Genomic DNA, 10341 nt, shown 5'->3' on the forward strand with positions numbered 1-10341 from the left:
GTGTTAAAACGGAAATGTCCTCTTTTACGGATTCCCCGAGGGCACCTCATAGGCTTATCGATTTCGAGCGCATAATCATCTATTTTGTGGAAAATCATGATGAAAGAGCCGCAGCACCACACATTTTGGTGCCAGAACGGAAATGTCCTCTCCTACGGGTTCCCCGGGGGCACCTTGCATATACAAGGAGTGGCCAATGTGATCATTTATCGATTTCAAGCGCATGACCATCTGTTTGGTGGAAAATCATGATAAAAGAGCCGCCACACGATATATTTTGGTGCTAAAACGGAAATGTCCCCTTTTACGGGTTCCACGGGGGCACCTCATAAACTCCAAGAGTGGCCAATGTGGTCACTTAGCGATTTCAAGCGCATTATCATATATTTTGTGGAAAATCATGACGACAGAGCCGCCGCACGGTATATTTTGGTGCTAAAACGGAAATGTCCCTTCCTGCGGGTTCCCCGGGGGAACCTTGCATGTACCAGGAGTGGCCAATGTGGTCACTTATCGATTTCAAGTGCATAACCATCTGTTTGGTGGAAAATCATGACGAAAGAGCCGCCGTTCGGCATATTTTGGTGCTAAAACGGAAATGTCCCCTCCTGTGGGTTCCCCGGGGGCACCTTGCATGTACCAGGAGTGGCCACTTTCATCGGAAGCCCTCTCATGGACCATACATTACCGTTTTAAGAGAATCTATTAAAAATTAGCGATCGAATGGCATATATGGAGCGATTTTTATGTTCCCCTTATATGACCGACAAGGTCCCCGTGGAAGTCGTTTTCCGGTGGCCATTGTCTTCAGAACCAGCATATCACCACATAGCCACAAAATTGATGAGTTTATCTTTCGAACGATATATAAACTTTGCAATTCGGTTATAATTTGACTGTTTTATAAGCATTTACATTTCTGGGTCAATATGACCCCAACATCTTATTCGTAAGTTTTTTCTAATATCCGAAGAAGGTTAATCAAATCGAACTGATTGCTCAGTTCGATAGGAGAAGAAACAATGTCTACATTAGATTTAGAAGGAATATCCTTCTACTTTTTCCGCGCTTGGGCAGGACGGTCTTGAAACCTTGTTTCTTTGAAGGAAGTGGAGAATTCAGAGACTCCCCCTTCCTCTTGTTTTTGTTAATACTCATTGCTGAGCGTGGAGACGTGACCTTCTATGAGGTTTTTTCCCAGAACGGTGTCCCTGCAGGATTACCACCGCTTGTCGGAATTTTACTTCCGCAAACGGGTCCAACGTAAAACGAAGGCACGGGTCCTTGCAAAGATCGTAACGGGATCTTCTTCTTCTTCTTCTTATTGGCATTTCATCCCTACACTGGGACAGAGCCGCCTCGCAGCTTAGTGTTCATTAAGCACTTCCACAGTTATTAACTGCGAGGTTTCTAAGCCAGGTTACCATTTTTGCATTCGTATATCATGAGGCTAACACGATGATACTTTTATGCCCAGGGAAGTCGAGACAATTTCCAATCCGAAAATTGCCTAGACCGGCACCGGGAATCGAACCCAGCCACCCTCAGCATGGTCTTGCTTTGTAGTCGCGCGTCTTACCACACGGCTAAGGAGGGCCCCTATCGTAACGGGATCAGTGGGTACAAATAGCGCTGAGAAGCACTGTTGAAATTAAATAGCTTCGGGTAGTATTAAAAACTTCCTTCCGCAAAGAGAGAAAGAACCGCACAGCACGAAAGCACGATGCGGTCTGGAAACTGTGGACCGATCATATCTGGTAAAACAAACGCATCTAGTTTCGCGTTTTCCCAGGTATCATCACCGTGCACACCGTAACAGATCACGCTTGTTCCTCTCGGACTAACGATCTGCGCCGCGGTGGGTTGATGTGTTAAGGCCAATGAAACATTAAACTTAATAATTATGTTGGCGCCCAGGTCCGATTCGGATACCTTCATGGGTCTTCACCATTGAGCCGAACGAGGCTGAAACACGAATGATACTGAGAAACTTGGAATGCTAAGGGAATTTACCAAATTTACAGGCAGTAATTTTTCAAGATAAAATCTCTATTGTTTTTATTTGTTTGAAATTTTTAAAGTAATTTGCATATTTTGGAGCTGGCACGCATTGTCCAAAACGATATGAAGCTTTTCAATTTTTATATTTCATACTGATTACAATAATAGGGTTGATGCCATTCAACTTCATCTAATAGCACCTATGTTCACCCCATTGAAAACAAATCAGTGAAAACGAATTTGATTATTTGTTTCTTATTTTTGTGACTTTTTTCAGCAATGGGCACGCATGTTTGCCAAACGTAGAGTGCGTCGCTTTTCGCGAATAAATTTTATCAAATTTTCTATCCACCTTAATTTTTGCAACTTCTTAAATTCCACCTATTTTTTTGCTGATTTATTCGAGGGCCAACACAAGGTTTGAATAATTACAAATGCAAGAAATAGCCAAGAACAAACCGTGTAATAAGCCACCCCAATGTATTTCTTTCTTTCACAAAATGAGATAAATATATGTGCATTGAGATGGAAACGGAAGCGGTTCCCCTATATAGAATAAAAGAGGTCCAGTAATAGATCACAAAACTTTCCCACAAGATAAGGGTCTCGCTCCTAAGATACTGTTTTCAACAACATCGATCATAAATAATATCTAAATTACAGTTGAAGCCGTTTTTCGTGATGAAATCATAGCAAGGGTTAATGATTTGTTTGTTTTCGCGTAATTGTTTTCTTCATACCTTTATTGGGACGGGTGGATCAGTTCATTGCAAGATGAGACCCCGATTATCACATTGAAAGTCTTGTGAATACTTTGGAAAGGGTACAACTTCAGTTGGTTTTCTAGAATGGATCATTTTGATTCTCACGTACGAAAAAGCCATTTTAAAAGATAACAAGTTAATGCAGCAGACGTTGTCGTGCATAGTAGGCGGAAAAGTATGTCGCGAACGGACTTCATACTCAATTATTTCCAATAACGATACGATTCTTTTATATAAATGCATGTAAAGTAGGGTACTTTACGTCATCGGGCAAAATGCGTCGGACTAACTTACGATGAAGGATGTGCTTTTTCCATTTGCATTACAATATATTTTGGATGTGTGACTCCTGTAGGCATATAATCGAAAACGGACGATTAAAACAGCATTCAAGTGAACCAACTAATAATCAATTGGCAACACAAGATCAGGTCGTTCAATTGAAGACGGCAGTGGAACGCATAAGTGGAATGATGGAATCCTTGATGTCGAATTCATCGAACACTGCAAGATTAGACAACCCCAAGCCTTCGTCTTCATGCTTTGTCCGCCATTGCATGAGTATGTACCTTGTGTGGCAAGTACAATGGAAACATCATGCCCAGGTAGTCGAGAATGTTTCCCACCCGAAAACATCCTAGGCCGGACCGAGAATCGAACTCGCCATTTCTGGATTGGCAACCCTACGCCTTTGCTTGCAAGACGACTGGATACTGCATTTTCCGTTTCTAGTGATCAGGAATGGAGGGCTTCCAAACCGTTTTGGCATACAATTTCCAGCCATTAGACACCAATTCTAACCTCGTACACCTACCCTGCTATTAGGTCAACCACCGTTCCCAGCGATTGCTTACTGGTCCGTGGTTCAACTTCGTCCAGTGGATCGTCTGTTCAAGCGTATCTATTACCAGAATGTGCGTGGGTTCCGTACTAAAGTGGACTCTTTTTTTCTGGCTGCTATCGAATGCGACTGCGACGTTATCGTTTTAACAGAGACTTGGCAAGGCGAACGAATCTTTAGTTTACAGTAATTGGGCTCCAAGTTTGCTGTTTATCGTACAGATCGTAATTCAATCAGCAGTACCAAATCTCGAAGGAGAGGTGTTTTGATAGCAGTGTCATCACGTTCCAACATTAACGAGTTTGTACGTAAGCCCTCAGTCCGCTCTGTCTGCCAGTAGCCCCGTATTGGTCGATGGTTTCTTCACAGACAGTCTGTGGTTTCTTGTTAAATGGGTAAACTCAGCTTAATGGAATTTCTAACAAAAATGATCGATTTCTAGATCTCGTCCTCGCCAACGATGCAGCTAAATCAACTTGCACTGTCAGGGTGTCGACTCAAGTTTGAGAATAAAATTCCATGACTTTCCAGACGATTTCTCTAAAATTTACTGGTATGAAACATGTGTTTTCAATTCCTAGAAGCAGATGAAAATTCCTACCAGTTTGAATCCTTCAAGTATTATCGTGGACGTTAAGAAACCTTCATTGGTTCTCAAGTGAATTCTTATTCACACTCTGTGGGGTTTGTGGGCTTCCAAAAATAGTCACGGACTGCTAGCAATCCTCCAGATATTCAAGAATTCAATCCCTACAAGCTCCCATAAATCCATTTAGCACTTGTTACGGTTTATTTCATCTTTCTTGTAAGTGACAAATGTTTGAGTGGATTTGTGTATGTTCCATTCCTGAATGTTCTGTGTTTGGCCCTGAAGATAGGCAATTAAAATTATAAATAGAGAAATTCCCAGACACAGACTTTATATTGCTGGTTCCACATGGCACCAATTAATTCGAGGTGCCCAAATAGGATCTGAATCCTACACCAAATCAAGCTATGAATACAGCAACTAAATTGCTGTAGACAAAAAGCAATGCACTAATCAAACACATATGACGACATGTGACAATGACGTTTCCCGTGAAGTGAAAATACGTATTGCTGTTGCGAATAGGGCCTTTTACTTATTACGTAACCAGCTTAGGTCCCGCAACATTCAGACGAAAGCGAAATTTGTTCTATACAAAACTCTGATTCGGGGTTTTCGAGCGAAAAGTGCTGCGTAAAATACTCGGAGGGATACTAGAAAATGGTGTGTGGCGCAGACGCATGAATCATGGGCTGTATCAAGTATACAAAGAAGAAAATATTGTGTATCGTATAAAATACGGCAGACTTCAGTGGGCTGGTTACTTAGTGCAAATGTCGGAAGAAAGAATAGCGAAAAGAATATTTAACAGAGAACCAGATAGGGGCCGGCGACTTCGTAGAAGGCCACGAGCACGCTGGCTACACGCGGTGGAATCGGACCTGGGACCCTGAACGTTCGGGGAAACTGGAGGAACATCGCCCAAAACCGACGATTATGGAGATCTACAATACGCCAGGCATAGGTGTATCGACGCTGTAGCCAACTAGGTATACAGGTAGGTAATACAAACGCAGCTGATCCCAAGACGAAACGATTAGTGAAAAAATTTTGCAAATCGGTCCATCCGTTCGTGAGTTATATTGCCTCAAAGCAAATGCAAACTCATTTTTATATAGAAATAGAAAAGAAGAAGAAGAAGGTGGGGATAACAAAGTGATATAAAATTTAAAAAATGAAGGATTTCATAGATTTTCCAAACATTAAAGATTCATCATGGAATGCGGGACGTTTTCCGGGACGCCTAACAATGCGGGACAAGTAGGCTGAATCTGGGACTGTCCCGCATAATTCGGGACGTCTGGTCACTTTAATCTATCAGCTAGCCAGTTTGTGCCGAATTATTTAATCTTTTATCGTTTATGCAGCTTTCATATAGTCATAAAACAGCTCTGCCTGAATTAGCAACCTAGCTTATTAGTTGGCAACTCCCCATATTACGGTGAGTAACATTCACATTGAAAACGTATTCGCTCTTGTTATAGCACTAACAATAGAGCGTAATGGCGCTCTAAATGAACTAACGAAGCTTTTAGGGAACATCTGTATCTTTGAAGATTGCACAACGTTAAACCTTATACTGCTTCTTTAAATAGCTTATCAGTACGGAAACTCAAAACCGCAATGTTTACATTTGATTTTTGTTGCAGGAGCTGTGTATGAGCTATTGATTTCTGTTATGCAGCTTCGAAGGTATTCACCTGCTCTTATAGCAACTGACAAAGCGCTGTCATTGATGCTACCAGATAGTGTAAGAAAACAAGCCAATTAGAAGCAATTTTTCTGCTGGCGGTTACTGTTAACGATTAGCAGCGGATGCTACTTTATGCAGGTCGAGAAAATGTTGCCTAAAAACAATTTCAGCGATTGATGATGGATAAAAGTTAGCCAACAGAACATGCTGATAGATGTTTGAATAATAGTTGAAATAATGCTGAAAGTATAATATTTAAGCTTATGTGCAGGGTTTGCAGAAATTGCTCTCAATAGATAACGAACAACGTATTTTATCGGCAAAACCAAAAACAAGCCATGAAAACAGAACTATCGCACTAGTATTCAAGTTGTAAAAAAAACTGATTCGGGCGCCCACCGAGGGGGTTTGATAAAACGCTTTGTTCTCGCTCATTTTATGTTGGGGCCATATTTGTTTCGCACAGCTGTGTAAAACAAATTGAAATACATCATCAGACCCGGTGCCCCCGCAATTGGAGCTTATTAAAAGAAATTTATCATAGGTTGTAGCCCCCCATTGTAGGGACCCTCCTTAGCCATGCGGCAAGACCATGCTGAGGGTGGCTGGGTTCGATTCCCGGTGCCGGTCTAGACGGTTTCGGTTTGGAAATTTTCTCGACTTCCGTGGGCATAAAGTATCATTATGTTAGCCTCATGGTATACGAATGCAAAAATGGTAACTTGGCTTAGAAACCTCGCAGTTAATAACTGTGGAAGTGCTTAAGGTTCAAATGTCATACAGCAAATCGACTTCTTTTTCTTGCTGTTCGCTTCTTTTTTTTGCGGAGAGCCTACTCATTCGCTCAGATCTGATTTTGAACAAAGTACACAAACATTTCATAAGGTATCAAACTCTATATATTTCCACAAAATATTAACGTCCTTTCCAATACCTGTACAGCACATAGATTATGGCGATATGCATAAACAACCTCAAAAATGCATCTGAGATTGATTTGATGTGCATCCTTCTCCTAATTACACAATTTTCTACATGCATTTTACATGAATGTAAAATTATGATGCAGTTGACTACCTTCTCAAATGTTCGTCAAGATTCAATGGATTGTTTACATGACCATATGATCGGTCTTCTCTCTGTGTACATGAAAAGTGATGCCGTTTTAGCAGAACTACATTATCAACAATTGAATTATGAAAAAATAAATAACCTGCGTTGCTTATGAATGCTTGCGTTTTCACAGTTCTAGCTCACATCCAATATTTAGTGTCAATATATAGCATGAAAAGCAACATTTTCATAGATTATTGCTTGATGTTTACGTAAATCTTCCAGAAAACAAGCATAATATATAGAACAAATCAACACGCAACACTGAACGATGATTTTCGAGTATCTGCAAAGTATAAGAGAGCGTGAGAGTAAATCGACGGTTTCCCCTCCTGGAAAAATATTTTTTCAACACTGCAATATTTTCTGCAAAATGCAGTTTTTTCAAATAATATTACGAAATTCATTCAAATGAAGCATCCCACGGATGTATTGAAGTCACCACTATGTGTTGATGTAGTTTTAACACGAGAATGCTTCCCCGATTCAGCTGGGGAATGCATTTTCTCCTCGGTGGGCGGATTTTTTCCTGGGGGTGGTACAAGCACGTGGCTGGTTTTCTTGTCAATGACTGGATTACGGTAATTTGGGCCTTAATGAACACTAAGCTGCGAGGCGGCTCTGTCCCAGTGTGGGGATGTAATGCCAATAAGAAGAAGAAGAAGAAGAAGTCCCCCGAATCAGTTCATTATCGTAACAGCTACCCGAAAACGTCTCTCACGAAATGCTACCTATCGAGAGTGTATACAGACATGATAAGTGAGAGATTTTCTCATTCTCCTTTGGATTCAAACCCTGCTTATGTGCTAAAAGCAGCATGTAGGACTCTTTCTAACATTTATACAGCACGAAACTGAAAATAGCCTTATGCTACGTTTTGACAGGGCAAGTGAATTGAACAACTCAGTTGAATTCAATTGACTTGCCAAAAGTTGAACATGTTCAACTTTCTTTTCGTTCAAGTGAATTGAATTAAGGTGTTTACACGTTCAGTTCGCGTTCGGTTCAAGCGACTTGCTCAATTCACTTGCCTTGTCTAAACGTAGCATTAGTAAAACAATATATGGGGTGATGCACATCCATAATTTTCTTTGTTGTTCACATATGTCAAAGTGACGGTGATAACAGAGCAGCAGCCAGTGAAACAGGAGATCAGAACTTTAAATCTAGGTAGCAACAAAATTGGTATTTCAGTTTTCCAAAAAAAAACATTAAATAAACTCCGAAATTACTCTTCTCTCAAATAATATTTAATCAAATTACATTCTGTGGCTGTATAAAACTTATTTACCAGATTCAAAAAATCTGAATAAGCGCCATTGAAGCGAATTTATATTACTGAATGGTTTAGTAAAGATTGAGAAAAAATGTGTAACATGCTGTAAAGTAGTTGTGTAGGCACGTCAAAAATAGTTGGTGGTGGCCAGATTTGCTGGTGAAAGAAATTTTTCAGCTGTTGTGATTGCCAGAAACAGATTCTTAAGCTTCAAGACGTATGAGTGAGGCAAGAGATGTCGATAAAATGCGTATGATGTTCCTTCTCATTTCAACACACAGTCTCAAGGTCTGTATCATTTCGAGAACTAAATTTAAAACCCAACTTAAATCACAAAAGATATTTTAGTTACTAGATAAAGATTGTCGCTACTGTTCCCTTTGTTCTGCTGTCCGAAACATGTGTGGTACATACCTGTCAAATCGTATGGATTTTCCTTCTTTGACATTTAGCTCCCCTATCCTCGCCAGCAAAAGATGTTCCGGACAGCGACGACAGCGACAATCTTTATCTAGTAACTAAAATATCTTTTTAAATCACCGAATAGTGATACTGCCTTTCTCGCATTTAGCCAAGACACCAACCTTATATGGTGCTTATATGGTTCGATGTACCATTTTCTTTATAACTTCTAAACGCAACGGCCGATCGTTATCAAATTCAATAGTGATCAACTTTGCCCCCTGTCGAATAAAACTTGTTGCTAGAAAATCGGACATTTGCTCAGCTCGCTAAGCTGAGTCGATTGGTATATAACACTGTGGGTCTCCGAGGCTTCTATAAAAAGTTCGTTTTCGTAGTGAAATGATCCTTTCGGTACAACTTTGTTGTATGAGAAAGGCAAAAATGGTCGTGGTTCAGCCAAACCGCACCAAACGGCTTTTTGACTGACTTGTGATATTTTGTTCGCAAATGGAAAATGGAAAGTAGGTATTCCATGTCAATTCATGCATTCATTTTTGGAGGATATCCTTAGTTATGGCGTTGAACGATGTCCGATGCGGATTGTGATTAAACAAATCTGTTACACGAAAACTTTGCAAAAAATTGGAAAAATATTCATTGGCTCTTGGTGTGATTTGGCAGTTTGGTAGTTTGGTAGTTTGCTAATCTAGTTTAATGTGACCAGATATATTTTGTGCCAGCGCGGGACAAAATTTTGTAAATCCTTGTTTTTATTCAAAAATGTGCTTAAGTCAAAACTTAAAAAAAACCCCTCTTGGACTCGCTTGGCCCTGGATCAATCATACAATCCCACCTCTGTTGCGAATGAATCTGTTCAACGTTTTACAACGGTGCGAGTTCCTGATAGTTAAACTTATTTGTATTGTTTGCATGATTCATTTAGCTAACATTCAAAGTGATCGTATTATTCGTTTTATGCAATTAGGCAGAGTGCTCAAATTTGCTTAAAATCACTTCATCTTACTCAGGTTTTTTATTATTCCCCGCAAACTGACAGACGATTTATCATAAATTTTTCCATAAGCTTGAAACAAAAAAAAGATCCGAGCTACATAAAATTCGTCGAACTTGCTCAGATTTCAAGTGAAGTTTTTCACTGAAACAATAACAATATACGAACACGATGTGAGTTGAAATTGTTGAGCTAGGGATCCTACATTCAGAGATCTTGAGCCACTCGAGCATTGAGTACTGTCAGAATCTGTGCCAAAGGAGCATTGTTATTTTTCTTATTATTTCTAGTTGTTGACTTCTACTGTAGTGTTGATTTTCGAGATTTGTCGGCTATGCAGTCTGATTTATTATAACATACCTATTTTTAAATTTTGTCCAGCGTTTCGACATCGGGGTCAATGTCTTCTTCCAGGAGAAAAAAATGATCGCTTTTTGTGAAGTATGGTAGGCGTTCCATTACAAAGAGCAAACATTTTTTTTACCTGAAGAAGACATCGCACTCGATGCCGAAACGTTGGACCAAATTTAAAAAAATGTTCTTATAGATCAGTCTGTATAGCCGAAAAATCTCGAAAATTTATTATTTCTGTGAATTTTGAAATGATTTCAGTTCTTCACTTTAAAAGCATTGTTATTGTTGCAGAT

Source organism: Armigeres subalbatus, chromosome 3 (assembly GCF_024139115.2).
Source record: "Armigeres subalbatus isolate Guangzhou_Male chromosome 3, GZ_Asu_2, whole genome shotgun sequence".
Taxonomy (NCBI): domain Eukaryota; kingdom Metazoa; phylum Arthropoda; class Insecta; order Diptera; family Culicidae; genus Armigeres; species Armigeres subalbatus.